The sequence below is a fragment of the Cardiocondyla obscurior genome, linkage group LG05 (assembly GCF_019399895.1).
Source record: "Cardiocondyla obscurior isolate alpha-2009 linkage group LG05, Cobs3.1, whole genome shotgun sequence".
Lineage (NCBI taxonomy): Eukaryota > Metazoa > Arthropoda > Insecta > Hymenoptera > Formicidae > Cardiocondyla > Cardiocondyla obscurior.
Window position 1 is genome coordinate 5286911 of NC_091868.1, and position 19503 is coordinate 5306413.

General features: G+C 44.9%; 1 protein-coding gene across 6 annotated transcripts in view; it reads right to left on the reverse strand.

Annotated features, from left to right (window-relative positions):
- The window catches only part of Siz (Brefeldin-resistant Arf-GEF family protein schizo), a 39761-nt gene that overhangs the window by 12488 nt on the left and 7770 nt on the right, over positions 1-19503 (reverse strand). Inside the window, exon 1 of one of the 6 annotated variants that reach the window (XM_070656918.1) lies at positions 16949-17451. The exons of 3 other annotated variants lie outside the window; for them this stretch is intronic. The gene's annotated coding sequence lies outside the window, so the exon portion shown is untranslated. Of the gene's footprint in view, positions 1-177; positions 6574-16948; positions 17452-19503 lie in introns of those variants that run through there. 2 more of the 6 variants (XM_070656917.1, XM_070656916.1) reach the window with 2 other exon arrangements.

Consider the following 19503-nt stretch of genomic DNA (forward strand, 5'->3'; position numbering starts at 1 on the left):
CGCCCGTCTTCGGGCGGAGACGACAATGCGCCGCTTCTCGCGGTTAGTCGTCGTTTAATTTCACAGTCACGACACTAGGTCACCGAGAAAAACGGACAGCGTCGCGTTTCCCGCGCCGAGCGATCGCCTGTGGCCCCCGGTGCACGGAAAGCAAAGAAGGACGGACAATAAAAATACCTTGACGGACCGGCGAGCACGTTGATTCACAATCGTCAACTACACCCGTACTGTTTGCCGTTAGCTTCGATACCATAATGGAACTGTCAAAGTCGAATGGAAGGTGGAGTGGCGGCGGCCTCCCACCGACGGCGATTTCAACGGCCGCGCGCATATACATTGTTACGCTCGTCTCGATATGCTGCTACCGCTCGGAAATACAGGTCAATTCACTCTGGGCCGTGCGCGATCCGCCCGAGTGTATACATATATATACATTTCTGAATCTACGTTAAAAAGAAGAGAGTTACGCCGAGACGGGGCCGGCTAGGAGGTCGTTGCACCCACGAGGGAGAGATCCACTTTAACGCGCGACGGGAAAGAAGCCCGATCGATTTATGGCGCGCAAACGATTTCCAATCGCGATCTCCGTTGCGCCCGTGTCGATTGATCCGAGTTAATCTTTCGTGCCTGTGCACGCTCCGCGGGACGGAATATGCGATCCGCAACAAGAGCGCGGTTCGAAGCGAGAAAGTATCTCGAGGAGATACTCGGGGCCGTTGATGCCCTCCGCGAAACGCGGTTTGTTTTTTTTTCCGCGATTTTATTAATTGATCGCTCGCACTTTTAACGCGCCGACGACAGATTTATTCCCCTCTCAATGGCGGTACACGCGCACGCACCGCCAGCTGAACTGTGAATAGAAAAATAATAGCGCACAACAGGTATATCCGCGTTACCGGCTGTACTTTCACGTATGTTAATGTCGGCGCGATAGGGATTTCGCGTCAATGCGGCGACAGTTTCAACGAGCGCATGTGTTCCAGTTTTAATTTCCCATCGCCTGCGTGCGGGCTGTAACTTTTTTTTTTCCCCTCCCTCTTCCCTGCCGGTCTGCTGAAGAGCACGCAAGCGAAATATCGTTTTGCGTGACACGGAGATGGGAATACCTGTGGGTGAGTGCTCGTGTAATTTTTTTTTTTTTTTTTTTCAAGGGTGATCGAGTCTGTGAGAGGTTTCGTTCACAATTACATCTACCACGCGACTCCATTCAGGTCTTTTCAACAATTCGCTTAAAAAAAAGCCATCGAGAATTTACATTACGTTATTACATACTGCAGAAAAGGTAAACTCGCATGCAGATTAACATTCCTTACGGAAGTGTCTACGGAAGTGCGCAAAACGCTGCGGTCTCTTGATTTCACGAGATTTAAAAAAAAAAAAAACGTGCTCCGATTTTTACGTAAGATCGTAAGAGTCCTTCAATAACACACACCAGTTTCTCGGTTAGAAAACCGATTAAAGTCGTATTTTCACTTCACACGGTCGCACTCGAGAGTGCGTTCGCTTCAATAGAACCGCCTTGACAAAACGTCGTCTAATCTTTGTTAAACGCTCAATTTTCCGTTCCACTCTAATCGGCACGATTACCGACATTTTTCGCGACAATGCGAAGAGCAAACGCCAGGGTTTCACACGCGGGGTCCGACTACGTCTTCCCTTCGCGGATCGGATACTAGCTTAGCGGAGGCGCGCGAGCGGCATACGTACCGAGTGCGCGGACACGTCGAGATCCTCAATTTGCCTGTGGCAAAAGTAAAAGTTAGCGATCGGGAGAAAGCTCCGGTCGAGCGTACGCTCCACGGATAGACGCGGGCAACTGTGGGACTGGTCTAGGCGCACGAATTGCAAGTGGCAAAGGTTACCAGTTATTTCTGCGGAAAGCGGAACCCGCAAGCGAGGTTCGAGGGAAGAAGAATCGAGAGTAAGTCGCCGTGAAGGCGACTGACAAAAAGAACTACAATTTTTTTTTCTTTTTTTTTTTTAACCTTTATACTAATTGTCGAGTACCAAAAGTGGTACTCGCTGGTACAAATACTGTGCCAGGCTCGAGTATTTTTCCTCAACTTTAACAGTTATAAACAGGAGAGCCCTAGCCGCAGCGTTTCAAGTTCGCTTCGGCGAAACGTCACACTCTAATAATAAGTTCACGTCGGCATACTATCGGGTACACACGTAGGATAATAAGTTGCGCGCACGCGAGTCAAGAAAGCCGCGATTCTTTTCCACATTCCTTTATTATCCGCTTTTCTCGTCCCCTAATGACACGGTATTCCGCGAGCGATGTGTAATGAAGAATAGCGGGAGTACCAATACAAACCGCGTGCAGGCCGCGAGCGAATTTCTAACTGGCGCGCGGCGTGAGATTGGCTCAATATTAGCGAACAAAGGTGTTACGAGCAGCGGAATACAAACGTCCCGCTTCGGGATTACGTGCTTTAAATGCATTAACCTCGAATTCTAATCGCGTGAAGATATTACCGGGAAAATACATAATAATATATGTATTAATTAAAACTGATCTCACCTCGAAGTGTTTAGCTCATGATTTTTAAGTAGAGAAGCGCCACGCGAGATATTTTTTATATGCCGCGAGATACTTTTACCTCCCTAAATTGAATGAAAATTTTACTCCGCGCGACATTATCGGTCAACGAGGCCTCTCTCGTTCTCCCTCGCGAAATTTTCGAACACGCTTGGCGAAAAAATTTTTTTTCCCGTGTTCCTTCGCACGTGTAGATGACAAATTTTATTCTCTCGCACACACTTTGCGCGTGTAAATTTTCGGTCGACTAAACGAGGACGTAAAATACGACGTAGGAAATGCACGGTCGCGCAGTTTTCATTTGGTATCGTCGGAGAGATAAATTTATCTTCGAAATCCGGTGAAAACGTGTGAATCGAATACCCTCGGGGAAACGTGCCAAGACGTTCGAGTGAATAATAAAACGTGCCGTGAACGGGCTATCGATTCCTGAAAAGGCCTTTTCCTCGTGGTTGAAAACCGCTCAAGACCGGCGCGCTCTGAATTTATGATATAGAAGCGGTTTCGGACTCGCACTTTAACGAAGCCATTTTAATTTAACAAACACGAGAGATCAGCTCGCGGAAATTAATACTGATTTTAATTATTTCGATATATTTAATCATAATTAAAGTTTTTCAATTATTTAATCCCGCCCAGTTCGATTGCACGTTTATTACGCAAAATAAAAGCAACGACGTGTACTCGAGTTTCAGTGGGAGAAAACGAAAAACAATAGAAAAAAAAAAAAGAAACAAACGGACCAGTTGAAAATTGAGTGTGAAATTCCGCGGAAGGCGACTACGAGTTACGCCACCTCCGGTTGTAGGAGTTTCCTGCATATTTTTTTTTTTTCCAAGCACAGCCGGCGAACTCGCTTGCGTAGGACGGCGTAGCCGAAAGCGCGCCGGGCTCGATTATCCGATATCATTGTATCCGAGTTTTGTTCTCACGCGAAAAAGGCAGGAGATGCAAGGGGAAGCGGGCAAGGGAAGTCGGGAAATGGCGTCATTCGCGCTCCCACACACGCGGTGATTCCGCATATGCTCGTTTGTGCACTCTCTTGAGCGACTAGATATCGCGCGAATGGTATTAACGGTACCGGCAATACTATTCGTACTACGTGCCTGTGCCTTCCACGTGCTCGATGCGTGTGTGCACAAGAGATGCTGTTAACATAGTTATCGCGTTCGTACGTCGCGCTAACAGTCCCTCCCGATGATACACATGCCGATATTGAACGTATCCAGGGCTTCGGAGCCGATAACGCTCCAAGTCTGCATAGATCACGGCGCATACACGCGATATCGCCAATCAGGTATTAATATTGGACAATCGCTCGCTCGCTCGCTCGCGGCGACGTCAGAGCGAAGGAAGGTCAGAGCTCGGCGTCACAGATGCATAATTCCTTGGATCGCGATTGCCGAAGATTGCGGTAACCGCAGAGGTATTTTTAATGTCGCGAACGTACACGTGTGCCTAATAATTAAAGGGCTCGATAGCGGGATAACGCCACGCGATAAAATAACGTGGTAAAAAATATTATTGACGTGAGATTTAACAGCGTTACTCTTCATTTACGATCGCCATCAACGTCCCGGCTAATATCACTCGACGCGTGGACATTTGTATACCTAATGAAAGACTGCCATGTTTTGTCACAACGAATCCATTGACGTTTTCGACAGTAATCGCCATTGATTCTCTCGTTAATTAAATTATTATTATTTTAATGGAATAAAAAAAGCAAATAATTATTTTAACGCAATAAAAAAAGAATATAACCAGTTAAATAATAATCTTGAAAAAATAGGAACTGTCGAATTTCACGTTGATTGAATTATTACGCATACGGTCTTAATTGTAACGTATCTTATCAGTCTCGTGCGGCAGATTGACAGGTGGTACCCTATATTTGTTATTATTTTAAATCGAGATTTCCCATCGCCAGGCTGAATTGTCTGTTTGTGTACTACTTCTCCCACGCATTGTACTGTATAATAATGAAAATGCGGACACTTTTCCATTAACGCGCAACAGTCGCTGTCTGACGGCGGTGCGCGTGCATGTCGATGCACTCGCGATTGATTTAAACGGACAATCGCCGAGAAACGTCACGTACACGCACGTGTGTCGCGCACTCGCGCGCGCACCCAAATGGGTTACTGCCCAAATTGCTTTCAATGCCGAAACGGAGCGTGTGCGATGTCGGCGACAGGCGCCGTTTTCGTGACGCACACGGCGTGAATTTAATACGTATCATTATCGCAGCGTTATATTGACGGGCCGTATAATATATACATGGCCGCCTCGACGAAGGCCTCGTCGACAGCTTCTCGTTTTTACTGGCGTTCCCGTAACGCCCGCCGCGAATTTGCTGTATTTCTTAAAAGCCGGAACTGTCGAAAGTAGCTTGCATTTTTTTTCAAGAACGGAGAACACGACGAGATACTTATTTAAATCAATAGCGACCGCTGCATTCTGATGGAGAAATACGTTAAGTCGTTAATTTGATGCGATACTTAATTTATTTAAAAAAAAAAAAAAGAAAAAAGAAACCTTCCTATTAGCCATCGTCTTTTTATATATATATTGTTGTAATATTTGCAGATTATTATTATTCCCTGTTTAATTAGCAGTCCCGATGTCGTTAACATATTTAACATATTATCCGAGATCCCTAACACATTTATTTCAAGCCGACTTACTGAAAGACTTCATTTCTCTCGATTTAATTGCAGTATTAAAATATATACTCGATGCATGAAGATATAAATTTCTAAATTACATTCTTTAACATGTATTTTCTTATTTTCTATTTAATATTTTTTTACAATTAGGTATAGTTAACTTTACACAATTTTGTTTCGAACCTTTAGATTTTAATAGGTTTTAAAAATATATCAGGATCTATTGAGAAGGTAATTATTTTAGATTACCATTTTAAAAACTTAATGAATATGGACGTTTCTTTAACCGGGTTTTTTTTCTTTTAGATAACCGTGATTCTTATCACCATTCGTGACTAATATTGTTAGTTCTTAAATAGAAGATAATTTTAAATAAGTATGAATTTTTTTCCTCGTTTATACTGTTCTCACGGCCTTAACATTCTTATCTACTGCTCTTAATCGGCGTTTTAAACGAAACTCTTTCCTCTTTTTCATCGTCGCGTAGTGACAGCGTGCGATTTTCAGAATGCAGTCGAGTGTAAATACCGTCGTGAAAGCCGTGGCGACCGACTGAGACAGGCGATTCACGCGCTGCCTGCCTCTTCACCGTCGTAATTTTCCATATGTAATAACGCGGGGAAGAGAGCAGAGCGGCTTAATAGACGCTTCGATCCTTTGATCTCCGTCTCGTTGAATCGATGACCTTCTTTAAACAGCGAGAGATCACGGCCGGACTCGGCGCGCGGAACTTTAGCGGCAGAAGACACTCTTGTCGCTCGCGGGACTGCGCGATTTTTCCTCCTCCGCCGTTATTGTACCCGGTTGTGCAACTCCGTAACAACACCTTGCCCCCGTAAGAGACGCAGCGCGCCGTCAATTTTACCGCGCGATGATTCAGCGCGCTTTTTAAGGCGCACCGATACGGTAACCGCCGATAAGGCGCGCACGGCACACACGTCTTTCGTTTACTCCACCGACATCATATCCCGTAAGCGAGTTCCACCTGGTTAGCCGTGAAAATTGGCGACGGCAGCATCGCGGCGGCCACGCGGAATCGCCGCAGGATTCGCCCCGATGTTACTCCGTCACGCGAGTCGCGGAAACGTGCTTCGCCGTCTTATCGCGTCAGGCGTCGAGCCCGGGCGCTTCCGGGGCCATCGCTACGCGCGTTATCGCGCGGGAGGATCCGCGAGAGCCTCGCGCACACTCGTCATCCGTCCGCGACCGATTTGACAGATCACCGCGCACCTAGAACGCAGAAATCTCTTCCCGTTGCGGTGGCGAACGAGCGGCATCGGAGAAAACGGTGAAACATTCGCGAGAGGCCGTAAGGCACGCGCGCGTCCGCTCGCTCGCCTCGCGCTCTATCGCGGTCCTTCGCGGTTTCAGCTTGACTGAGCCAGCCAGTCGGCGGCGGGCTGGATGTTCACGTCGAAACCGTCGAGTGGTGATACCCCACCTCGCGCTCGGCCTCCACCGCTGCTGATAGACGTGACGTTACGACGGCGACGACGACGACAATGACGGGTCCGTTCTTCGCGTACGCGACTGCGACTAGAACTAGGATGACGATGCACTCCGGGCGCGCCTTTTGCGAGCCTCCTTGACTGCAAAACGTCCTACTGATTGATGATCGCATTACAAATATTTTTTTTTATACCGCCGAGCACCAGCGACGAATAGATTGATTTTATCCTGAAAATAGAATCGTCGGAAGCGTCCGGATAAAATAACAGAATCCGCATTTAGCAATTTCAAATTTTATTTTATCGCCGATAGTTTTCTCTTCCTTAAAAGAAGGAATGAAAGACGTATCTGTCCCGTTGAAATAGAGTTTTCACATTAATGGAATCGTTCCAATAAATTCAATTTAATTCGGCCCGTTATCGACGATCGGATTAATAACTCTCGATACGTTCTATTTCTATCGTGCGACCCGATATTTCAGCTTGTAAAACACGGCGACGTTTTCTCATTAGCTTTCTCGTCGAGATGACCAGTCCGCGGAACTTTCACTCATTGTTACTCGACGTCACGCTTCGATTCGCGATCGCGTTTCATCGCTATTCAACTGCGATTTGGCTATTGTCATTGATTAGTTCCATCTGCAACGTGCGTGCCGCGACGGGAGAACATTTATCATGGAATCAAAGAGACGAGGGAGCAGGGCTCCTTTAATTGTAAAACAAATAAAAGTTCCTTCCATGCAGACAACGGAAATTATGAGTTATCTCGCGACCGGAATTCGCTACTTTGCCCGCTCGATCCAGACAGATATCGCAGCATATTTCGCCGCAACGCGCACTCGCGACGACCGTTGTTCATTCTCTCATAATTGTTCCGACGCAGATATCCCGGAGATTGAATAAAAATACCAATACCGGCTCCTTACTCGACACCGCAGAATTTTTTGTTCGTTAAAAAATGTTGCGATGTAAAATATTTTTCAGTTGGCGGTTTCAAGCACGACGGAATATAAGAATAACGGCGTTTTTCGCGAAAGTAATATAAAAGTTGATGAATATTTATCGATATTTTTTATAATTGCAAATATTTGTATTGTTAAAAAGTTTGTATTGTGCAAAAATAATTTTTTTCTTTTTTTTAAATAAATTACATCCATAAATTACTCGTGCAAATAATGAGAAAATATAAATACTTGACGTTATTGATTTTATCTGTCGCTGCAAGAATTTTTATAATAACACCTAGCGGAATAAGAATTTTATCGCGATGGAATTAATAAAAAATTTTATCACAATGTAATACAATCTTTTATCTCTTATAATCCTATGACGTTGTGATTATTATGAAATCAGCAATGCAATAAAATTTAGTGAAATTTCGTCTGAATATAATCTTTAGCCAAACTTTCTTTCGTGCGATTCAAAGAAACGGTAAAACATTCATGATTTCCTCATCGTTGTATTATAAACACTCCGCCCCGACGCACTTCTCCATGTTAAAACATTATGGAACGTTTTGGTAAGTGCAAAATGGTTTATGTCACGTTCTGGGATATTCTTGCGAGACGGGCGATTTTGCGCGGGATGGATATTTCCACGTCTGCGAAGAAGAATGTAAAAAGTCTAAAGATTCATTTTCTCGAAAGCTTACGAAGAAATTTAGAACTTAGGAGAAAGAAAAGTTGAAAACTTATATTTTTAGAATAACGCGACTATATTACGAATTCCGCCGTAAAACCTTAAGATTTTTTAAATAAATAATATTAGTTTGCGGTTTTGTAAATATTTTATTTTGTTTTTCTTCCGTTTAGAAAACAAATCTGTCATTCCAAAAAAAAGACAAATTTTTAATCTTTATAACGTATCTTTTTCCTCGAAACATAAATTCACAATTTTACTCATTAAAGCGTAAACAACTGAGGACTTTTTTAGTACAATTACGAAAGCGTTTCTTGATTTCTTTATTTAAAAATGACTTGCTTCCGTCGTCTTCTGTCATGTTAAAATCAATGATATTTTGGATCTACTCTTTTCTGCACGCCAAGCGAGAAGTTCTTGACACAGTGTCGCGCGGTCGTCGCTTTATATAACGAGAACCGATTAGCTCGTACCAGGCGGAGACGGTCTTGTCATTACACTAGAGAGAGGGAAAGAGAGAGAGAGAGAGAGAGAGTGAGAAAGAGTAAAGGGGGAGAGAGAGATGATATTGAAGAGATATTACGGAAAATGGAGAAGTGAAGACAGTAGAGGGGTCAGCATGCATGCGAAAAAGGATCGAGAGAGGTCGGGCGAAGGTAAGGAGAGGCCAGGGAATGAAAGAGATCGCGTTCGACTTTCGCTTTAGACCGGAGTGTCTTCAACATGACGGGAACGCGCACGCTCGTTGTCGGTCGTCGGTGCGACCAGCAAAATATAGCCGTGTCGGAATTGCATTTATGCTCGGCTAACTTGCTCGGGACGCTAGTATACACTGAATCGAAACGGTAACGAGAGAATTAAGTACACACCGATGCGATGCGGTGCATCCATTATTGCGAGGAAGCGTGAAGAAACCTGGGAATGCATAACATGATTTATTGAAAGCCTCGCGATATCCGAGATGAACTAAAATCTCCCGTATAAACAAAGAATAATTATAAAAAAATATGTAATTAATCTATACAATCGTAATTGTGAATTATAATTATATGCATATTAATCGCGTTGAATAAAATTATTTTATACATATCTTGGAAATTATGTATATACGTTATTATTTTATTAATTGTATGACATTAATTTGAATAATATAAATTATTAATATAATTTTTTTTCTTTTTTAATAATCTCTTCACTGCTTTCTCTGCAGCATATTCGTTTTAAATATATCGAACTTATTTGTCTCTCGTCTTTTGGTCCCTGCAAATCTTTAGCACATTGTTATTGAAGCTATCACGCGGTCTGAACGCGATGCAAACACGTATCGCGATTGACACAACAATGTAGGCAGGATTTAATTGAATGGCGCACATTAAATTATGGCAAACAAGTCATTGCCATAAATTGAGATGCGTCGAGATAAAGAGGTAATTTCTCGGGTTTAATGATCGTAAATTTGCGGGTAGCTCCGTACCGGGGAAGTTGCCACACGAAATCAGTATTTAGAACTATGTAGCGCGGGAAACTACTCTCACCGAAGTAATCCTTTTCCTCGCCGTCGATCTCGCACCACCGCGAACGGCTGCGACAGTGACTGGCTTAATACGATCACTTAACCGGTCCAGCGAGAACCGTGCAGTTTTCGTCTGCGGCCTCATGACGGTGATGAGCGCAAACATACGTCGTGCATCGTAACTCTACATTTTAATGTGGCGCAAACGACGATCTAAAGAAACGATTTTTAACGCCCCTTTAACATAAATCTGTTCCCAGAACATTTTACGCGTCATAATTATTTAGTTCGATGTAAATTCTTCGTCGATAATTTAAATTAATTTTTCGCGCCTTGCTTTTTATTATGAGAAGATAAAAAATATCAAAAGTTGAATAGATTGTCGATCAAGGGTTCAGGTAGAAGATAAGCTACTAATCGTAACGACTCGAACATAGAAATAACATCTGTCACGTACGAATGATTCATGTGCTCGGTTACCGCTCAAGATAGTGCAATCCTTACTTACATATGCAGAACATACAAACTGCGAAAATAAGGCGTTATTAATCAAATCGCGAAAATGGCTTTTGATATTCATCGCAGTCCTACAGTGCAGATAATCAATTTCCTCTGCAGTCCGCGATCAAATAAACGTAGGAAGTTCAAGTACCGGTATAGATGGATGGAAATCGAGGTCGACTACTGTACTCGAAGCAGAAATACATCATTCGCCTAAAGCAACTGACTCGTCCACAGTAGCGAAGAAATTTATCGGCCTCAAGGCAAGAGAGATTTACCCCCGTATACCACTATATTTTTGCGTATACGGACCACACACTGGGTTTCTCAGATCCGGCCGGATATTTTTAGATCCAGCAAAAGTTTGTATTTTACGAAGCTTGTTGAAAAATCTTTTTCCCATAAAAATGTGCAAGACATGCGAATTATAAAATTCAAATAAATTAAACCTCTACATGCAAAATTGTAAAATATAAATATTCAAGTAGAAGATATTTAAATACTTTGACGTGTCTGACGTCTGTAATTATAAATTATATTAACAGAAAGTGAAAAAGCCTAACGCTAAAATTGAAATCGTCTCCCTATCACTCAGCGAAGAGCTTCACGAACCTGTTCAAGTAGGTGAAAGTTGTGATAACAAAATTTCTTCCGTTTTTTTTAAATTTTTTTTTTAAGTTTTTATTATTGCGTATGATTTCATTCTGCTTAACCAACCACATCCCGGATGTTAGACAGCGCGATTTTTATTAATTTTTTTTTATTACGTGCTGATCGAGTAAAGTGAATTATCAACTTTCTTCTAATAAACCGTCTCTGTTTACGACGTGTAAGAGCGTTATCAGAATTATAAACAAACGGAAGCTTCAGATTTTCTCGTTAACCGTATACCTCATGAAAATGTTCACATCAATTATCATAAGTGTGTAATTATTCCCACCCGAAGCACCGAACCACTGAAAGTGGCGCTCGTCGTTTTCGTATACTTCTGTCTGATGTGAAAATATTCTCAAGCTGGCTCCAAGTCAACGACGCTTTTAGCTCTTTCCAGCCGACCCGCTCGCGGCATTTTCTCTTTTTGATATTGAAATAGACCACTCGCTGCCGTTGTACGCGCGTCGTTACTCCGCGAGATAATTAAATAATAATATCTGCAAAATTACGCAACAATACGTGAGTCTGATTTTGTAGAAACGTTTTAGATCTCTTCTAATTCCTCGATAAAAGACCGCGACCATGTTAGTTGCGCGTAATTAACAACAATGAAAAATACAGAGGCCTTAAAAAAAAGCGCTTTGCGAAGGGTAATAAGATTTCCTCGGGTATGTTTTGCGCCGCTAAAACGCCTCGCTTTTTTTCTACGCGATCTACTTAACTCGTGGACCATGAATGTATTCAGATCGGCGCGTCTGCAAATCAACATTAGCGAACAAATTATGCATGTCTATCCGCACGCATAGTCGCGCTCGCAGGCTACTCCGTATCCGGCGGGATATACCGTATAGGGACTGTTCTACTTCTGAAAAATTAAACACGGTAAACATACGTGTGGTGCGTGTACGCGTAACATGGCAAAAAAAAAAAAAAAAAAAAAACCTTCGCAAGATCTTCCGTCCCGCGATTTGCCGCGGCCATTGTTCTCGGCGGATTACAAGCGATATTGCTATCGCTTTTTCAGGAAGAGGACTGTCTCACTTTCTGCTCTATTATGCACTTCCTACCGGCACAATGGCGGTTACGATGAGCCCGGGTATAAAGAGCGATTCCCATGGCGTTTAATATCTCTCGTTACTACGCTCGGAAGTTCCTTAAATACGCGTAATGTCGTTTATGAAGTATATCGCGCACCGGTAACTGTAGCGTGATCGAATTACGTGTACCTAATAACTTTAACATTAATATAGCAAGTCTCTTCGAGAACTTTGTCAAGATACACCTGCATCAAGTTATCAAGATAAGTATTCTCAAAATTAAAATCAATTTGTAATTGTAATCAACGTCGGTCAAACAAAAAAAAAAAATTTTTTTTCAATACAAAAAAATCCTATGTTAAACAGTTGTCGCGTTACGCATTTTGCCCAAAGATAGATAAAGTTGTAAGAAAGGGGAAAAAAAAAAATTTAATTACTTAATAATTAAATAATTTTTTTATTTTTTCCCCTTTCTTACAACTTTATCTATCTTTGGGCAAAATGCGTAACGCACCAACTGTTTAACATAGAATTTTTTTGTATAAAAATTTTTTTTTTTTACCGCAGTGCTTTTTATACTAATACAATCGATTTCGGTGCGAAATAGAACAGTTTTGGACACAGGATGCAAAGTAGCCGGCATCGCCGCCGATTCGGTCGCTGATTTTTCGATCGGTACGTGCAATGTTCTCTCTGACACGTATAAAATAATCCGGTATTTCCAGTAATTCCAGTATTCTTTGACGCCGGACCGTTTCAACGTCGCGACAACTGTTCGTACGGTAATATCTGTGCAGTTACGAGATTTTTCGAAAGCGCGAGAGGCTCCTCCAGGCGGGTCGTTCCGTTTCTTGCGTTTTCTTTTTTACCGCGATAAACTATTACAATAACGCAATATTACGGCGCGTTGCCGTGCATTCAGAGAACAGTCAGATGGAAGGGAGGAAAGGGGGCGAACGACCTTGTCTATAATAGCGCGATAGTTATGGGCTGACCTAGTCTGAGCGTACCATTCACCGATGCAGTTACTTATATTGTGCCTTACGATCACCGCCGCGAGGATCTCCGCCTCGGAATTGTCGCATGTCGATAGCATCATCGAGATAAGCAGCATCCGTTAACGACGTTGCGCCAAGGCGCCTAACGTGCCGTTTCATTTCATTATATTTTATTTTTGCCAACAGATTCGGCCAGCCTGAAATCGCGATCGGCGAAATACTCACGGCTTTCGAATAATTACGCCGAAACTCACGTACTCGGCAGTCGAAGTAAAATTTCGAAACATATTCGCAGAAATCGCATGAAAACAGCGCCGGCAACACACGTGCGTCGTGACGATTTCTAATTATCGAGCGATCACGTGAACCGGCTAGCTTTCTACTGTAGATAAGTTCGCGTGGATTTGTTGATAAAACATTTCGGTATCTCGGGCAAATCACGATATTTCAAATAACACGCTCGCAAGATAATAACGGGCCGTTTATAATTTTTTGCCGATAATTAAAAATATAATTCAGTAGCGGTTTGTAATAATAAATATTCCTACGTGTGATAGGTTTGCTAATTAAAAGATTTCAACACGGCTGCTACCAATTTTGCTTTCACTTTACATTTCACTCTCGCTCGCGCGTAGCTAAACGTACTTGCATGCTAAATATGTAAAAGTCTGTACCTGTAACGGCCTCTGCTAAAGCACAAATTCAGAAAACACATCGAACCACACCTTAACGACGAGCATGCGGTCGAAAGGTGCCAAAAATGTTCGCCCATACGACGCGGGAATGATCGCGAAACTGCCGAATACTGGACGTTTCGCGAGGCGAAGTTGCACACATTATCTTATCTTTTGTATCGTTACGATACAATCGCGCACGTAAAAAAAAAAAATGAGATGCCGACCAAATAGATTTTTCGGCCCATCGTTTCTACAAATCCGATCGAGAAAATGAGAAGTCTAAGTATCATATTTATTTGTAGAATGATAAAATGGTATATCTCGTTATCAAGAATATCGTAATTATCTCGGTCTTAGTCTACGTACATTTATAAAATAAATAATTGTTAAAAGTGGTGGAAAAGTAAGATACGCTATCAACGGTTGTTGTATATTTTTAACGTCACTCTTGGAAAATAGAAATTTAGATTAAGGCGTACTACAGCGCGACTGATAACGCTACGTTTCTCAGTCGATTACGCCCACAGGTTTCCTCCCACTGTTCGGTGCAATCGGAGCCGTTATCGCGCGAGGGAAGATTCCGGAACAATACTTCCCCTAAAGCGAAACTCAATTTATTTTTATCTCGCCGTCACCGGACCACCGTTATCGGCCATTCTGTGGCGGCAACGAAGCGGGCAATCGGCGACAGATCTTCGCGTGTACGAACATCGTGTCATGCGTGCGTACCGTGACGACGTGCGTGACGTATGGCGGCCACATGGGGGTGTATATCCTCCTCGTCGGGGTCGTAAAGTCCAAACCGATCGATATGCTCCGAAAGCGCGCCCGTAAAACGCCCCGCGTTCTCGGCGCCCTTTCGAACACGTGCGCGAATATAAGCGGCGGTAAGAACGGCAAAAGGAGGAAGAAGAGACAGAGCGACGGGGTGCGACGCGAGTATCAGCGGCAATAAATTTTCACGTCTCTCGAGAGTGCGGGCGCGTTTTATTTCGCACGGAACGAGAAAATTTTAACGTTGTCGCGCGCAACATTGTGCTCGGTGACGAACAACACCCGCCGACCCGATTTATTTCCACAAACCTCCACCGTCTTGGAAGCTAAAGATTTATAAGCGACCCGGCCATGACCGTGTACCACGTCGAGCACACCCACGCTCGGGTTTTATCGTGCCGCGAGATCCCAGGCGCGTTAAACAATAAATGACGACTAATGGCTGGTGTCATTAGCGCGGTGAGTCATTCGGATCGAAATTAGCAAAATGTGATGCAATAAGGCGCGCGAGACGTTATTAAGGAGGGCCCGCTGCCGCCGCCAGACATCGGAGGTAATGGTGAATGATTCAGAAGGGTGGAATCGTTGGGGTGCGTAGGGGTCGACGAAACAAACGGTAAAAATCAATAGCACAGCAACCGAAACAACACCGGTCAACGCAACAGTCATGCTTTCTGCTACTTTAATTCGCGCTTGTATTATTTCCGCCGACGTACGAGACGGAGCGGATTTATCGCGCTTCGCTATCAAGCAGCTTCAACGGGTAATATTTTCGCGAGAGCTTATTCGAGGGGCCAAGTAACGAAATGCGCGGTCATGCGCGCCATATTCCGGAAAACCCGTAGGTACTTATTGACATTGGCCTTTTTTTCGCGAAAATCCAATTATTTTGTCACGTCGCGCAGAGTACTCGGAGGAACCGGGGATGGAACTGGCACGGACTCAAGTTTCACTCAGCGCGCAGCAGTTCCGCGGAGAGGCTCTCTCACGAAAGATTTGTCACTTAGATTTCGTTAAAACGAGCACCGAAGGCCCGATTGAATTACGGTCGATTTTATTTCCCCGCGGTCGGTGGCCTCTTTCCGGCAGCGCGAGGAAACCTCGTTCGTTCTATATTTATTAAAAATTCTTTCCGATATTTATTTTAAAGCGAGGCGTTGATTGCCTCGAGGATATGCAAATCGGAGGTGCTTAATGCCGCGATAAACGAGCGGAATGGCAGAAACAGCCGCGGATGCACGGGCAATTTGGTAATATGGCGGTGGCGAACGGTCGTGTGACCATTTGTGGTTCACGCTCGACCCACGTCGAGGCCTTGATCGGCCGTTCCCTCGGCGTCGATTTTACCCACACGTGCTTGCGGACGTTCGTAGGCGTAAATAATGTCGTTAAACTATAATGCAATCCACCTTATACGATACGCGCGCGTAATAAGCGAGCTCGAGAAGAGGGGAAAAAAAAAAAAATGTATAATTAATGAGCCGTCTTGTGATGGGACGTACGGTTTCTCGTGGAAACCGCGTAGAAAGTACGGCTATCTCCTCGCGGGACGCCCACTCGAGCAAGCCGCGAGATTCTCCCCGCTGAACTGCGCGGTATATCCGCAGTGATTTTAACGCGTTCATTGCTGTTGCAGCCGGCTCGTCATAATTCGCGACAAACCTTCCTTCGTCGAGTGCACTCGGCGGAGCGCGCACGCACGCGATAAATCACCATCTGGCTCATTTGCAGATGGCCTTTTGCAAAGAGGTAAAAAGACGAAAACGACTGAGATTAATTTTAAGCGAATATTCTCGACGAACAACGAGGCGTACGCCGGCGCTTCTCGAAACAGTGAAGAGAACGCGAATGAGAATCGATTCGTCGCAAGAGTCAGAATGGAAAGGCGGTTAAAACGCTAGAAAAAAAAAGAAAAAAAAAAGTAAGATTGTCATTTGCGAAACGGGTCACCGTGTTAGGTACATGCACGATGCATAATTGCAACACTCGTTGCACGTGGTCGACTCGAGTACGCGTACGGTTTACCCGTCGGCGCGATCCTTTGCCGGTCCAGCACTTTACATTCCAACCGCAAGGTCGCACCACCATTCACAAACCAGCTCGGAACGTTACCGTGCAAATGCCCCGTCTGCGTCTCCGACTCCAGCCAGCCGCCCGCGGTTCACTCTCGCGGCGAGGTGCGTGGATACGTGCGTGCGTGCGCCGCGTGGGCGGCCAGGGTGCGCTCGGCACCGGCCTGGACACGGCTATTTATTTTCCCAGATATCCGTATCACTAACGCGCGATTAACATCAGCATGCAGCTCGTGGGAAATCGAGCGTAAATAAATCGTTCGATGAGCGACAGTAATGAATGGCGAAAATGTCAGGGATTAAGGCTCACGAGGGGAGAGGCTCGCAGAGAAAAAGAGAGAGAGAGAGAGAGAGAGAGAAAGAAAAAGGCGGAGAGAGACCGGGAAGGATCATTAATGCTACGTTGTACGAGTGGGCATATCTACCTGTGGCGGTGCGATATCGCTCTCAGCGGAAGCGCCGGGGCTACTTTCGATCGCGCCGTGGAAGGGACGGTGACGCACAGTCGTTGCACCCGTTATGTCACACGCGTACGGGGTAGGACGGCGGGCACGCGCGTGTCGCGCGTGCAGCCACGCATAAACCGCGAACGAACGCGCACCCGGGATTCGCGAAAACTCACGGACGATCGCGGCGGAGATCGAAGCGCGAACTTTACCTTTGGAGAAACGGAGGAGACGAGGGAAGAGACGCGAGGGCGAGAACAAGGAGGCGGAGGGCGAAGGGGGTCGGCGGCGCGTCGCCGGCGTCGTTTTTCCGCGATGCGCGTGAATGGGGAAAGCGCGACGTGAATCGTTAGAGATGTACTGGCGGCGACGCGATATAAAAGGGACGCGAGAAGGCGTCGGGACGCTCGGCGTTCGCCGAGTCTGCGCCGTCACCGCGACGTCCCTTTGTCCCCACGAATCTCTCACCTAGCCTCCTCTCTCCTCCTCTTCCTCCTCCTCCACCACTCTCCTCTTCTTCCTCTTTCTTGTACGCAACGCATCTTTCTCGTGTGATCGCGACGCCGAGCGTCGTTTTGTTGTTCTCTCTTTCTCCCGAGCAAGCACGCGCGCGCGCACGAGAACTACGCCTCCGCTCGAGATGAAAACGGTGTATCTCCTCCCCGCGCCCCTCGCGAGACACGTCGTCACCCCGGAAAGGCTCCCGGCTGCATTAATTGCCGGCTAGACGATCCTATCGGAGCTGGATTGTAAGACCAATCGCGGGCGTTCATCGTGCACAAAAGCCAGGAAAAGGCACGTAGCTTCGATGAATGCGGAATCTCCGATACTGCGTTGCGAGAAGTAACGATGGAATTGAAAAGCGATCGAGGACGCGAAAAAGCGCAGCTCGAGCTTTCCTCACAGAGCGATGCAAATTTTGAGAATTTCGTTTCGCTACATTTTTATGAAAAAAACAAGAAAGGGAGAAAGAGAGATCGACAATCCTCGGTACTCGCGTGACCAAAGGCATTAAAGCACTCGCGTAATTACAACGTCGCTACGTCGAGAGGACACTCCACCCTTCTCACGACCTTTTTCTCCCTTCGTCCCCGTTTCAACCCTGTACAATTCTCAAATTCAAAAGCAACCGCGTCATTTCTGGTACAACTACAGTAATTTCTGTCCACTGAATAAAAGCGAATAAATTGTTAGTTGCTGCTACGAAGATGAATACAGCGTCGAGGAGCACAAAGTTGACGTAAACGTAAAAACGGAGCTATCGCAAAGTAAAATATTGAGAGCCTGAACAAAAAGAACCACGCGTTTGATCATACCGAAGTTGGTTTCAGCAAACGGATGAAAATTTTCAATAGCGGTGCACGAAAGTAAAAATGTACGGATAAATTATTCATAAATTAAAATTCCCGAAGATTGAATTTTATTGGTAAACGTATTAGACGACGAAACATTAATAGCTTAATTGAGAAATGCAATGAGATATTAAACGTAACAGACCGTGTAGATGTAAATTGTTCAACATTAGCAAATCTCTCTCTCTCTCTCTCTCTTTGTAGAATCGGGATATTGTTCGCGATGCAGTTCACGTAGGAAAATATCGATTTTATAACGTGTCAATGAAACTGCAAGAATGTTGCGCGCGGTCTATTCAGCAACTTTGACGTTCCTATCTAACGACAGATAGAAATCTTTCGACGCCTTAGTTCCACGCGTACAATATACAAACGATACCCGGCGTGTGAGTCTCTCCCTTCGCGGAATAACATTACCGCGTTATAACAATAAACCAGCCGCCGACGCGTAATACAGCGGCAATAGCTGGCGGAGAATCTGGTAATTTATCACACTTGCCTCTTAGTTTCGTGTATCGCTCTACCATTCCGTGTCAATAGTTCCCCGGGTTTGACACGTCATAAATTACAGGGTGCCCGGCGATAGAGGCGTGGTTGGCTGTACGTGACGATACTTCTTGTCGCAAATCGTGACAATCCCTCCTTATAAAAGAGTTATCGCGCCGTGGATTCTTTCCGCGAAGCAGTAAAAGGAGGTACGTGCTTTTCAGCGAATCGCTCTTCAGAGATAAGTAACGCGATCTTTATTTCTCTGTTAGTTACTTAGATGGACTTTGACAGAGCGCCGGAGAGATAACCGAGACGTTAAATAAAACTTTCATAAAAGAGAAGAAATATTTTTTCGAAAGAAATATCACCGTGCCGCTTCGGCGCTGTTTATCGAGCGCCTCGTACGGTTGACACACTTGCCCGTACGGTTTCGTGCGTTCGATTGCATTAGGAACGATCGGAGAAAAGATATACGTGCCCTTATAAGTGCTCATCAACCGGTTCGTCTCGAGGTGCCCGTTGCCGTACCGGGTTAGAATGTCCCAGATTCGCGGCGCCACGTACCGTTCCACCGGCTACATACCCTAATCGAGCCAAAATACTTTTCAATCAGTAATCGATAGCAGCGGCTCCGATGCAATATTTCGCCCAAGCGGCAAAGCGGCCGCTTTGATACTGCGATCCATTTAGTCG